Here is a 1,216-nt window from a genome sequence, read left to right as displayed (position 1 = left end):
AAAAAAAAAAAAAAAAAAAAAAAAAAAAAAAAAAAAAAACTTATTTTCAAGAAAGCATTTTTTAAAAAAAATATTTTTCACGAAAAAAATATTTGCGTTTGTGTCAAACACACCCTCAACGAAGAGAAAAGATCAGACCTAAAACTGAATTTTTCGTGGAACAGCAAAAGTTGGGGCTAAAACCTGATATCAAAAAGTTTACTCTAATGTTCTACTAATGTATAGAAGCGTGAAGGGAAGCAGCAGGCAGTTGTCATGCCTGCTTTCTTCTTGATTTTATCATATCATCTCTAATTAATTATTATATGTGATTTACGTATTAAAAAATTAATAATATTTAACAAAAATATAAAATAGATATTTATGACATATCTGTTTCAGCTGTTTCAATCGTAATTTTACTATTTTATCTCTAATTAATTACTATAAGTCATTTAAGTATTAATCCATGATTTTACTATATTATCCCTAATTAATTATTATATGTCATTTAAGTATTAAAAATTAATAATAGTTAACAAAAAAATAAAATAGATATTTATGATATGTCTGCTTCAATTGTTTCAACCGTAATTTTATTATTTCATTCCTAATTAATTACTATAAGTCATTTAAGTATTAAAAAAATTAATAATATTTAATAAAAAAGATAAAATAAACAAAAAAAATGATAAACAAACTATTGAAGTTTTAAATTAACTTGGCATCTTATATAAGGACTGTCTGAATTTTTTTTTACAACTATTTTTTTTATTAATTTTGTCATACCACTTCTAATAAGTTATTTTCTAATTGATTATTATATGTCATTTACGTATTAAAAAATTAATAATATTTGATTAAAAAAAAAGTAAAATAGACATTTATGACATGTTTGCTTTAATTGTTTCAATCGTAATTTTATTATTTTATCCCTAATTAATTATTATGAGTCATCTAAATTTAAAAAAATATTTAATAAAAAATAAAATAAACAAAAAAAAGATAAATTAACTATTGATGTTTTAAATTAACTTGACATCTTATATAAGGCCCGGTTAAATTTTTTTCACAATAATTTTTTATAGTAATTTTATTGTATCACTTCTAATAAGTTATTCTGAGTCATTTAAGACATATCTACTTTGCGACTTCAATCGTAATATTTGATTGACTCTCGAAATTATATCAGTGTCACTTAAATTGAAACAGAAGAAAAGATATTATAAATTTTAGT

This window comes from Capsicum annuum, chromosome 8 (assembly GCF_002878395.1).
Source record: "Capsicum annuum cultivar UCD-10X-F1 chromosome 8, UCD10Xv1.1, whole genome shotgun sequence".
Lineage (NCBI taxonomy): Eukaryota > Viridiplantae > Streptophyta > Magnoliopsida > Solanales > Solanaceae > Capsicum > Capsicum annuum.
Note: the sequence above shows the minus strand (reverse complement) of the source record.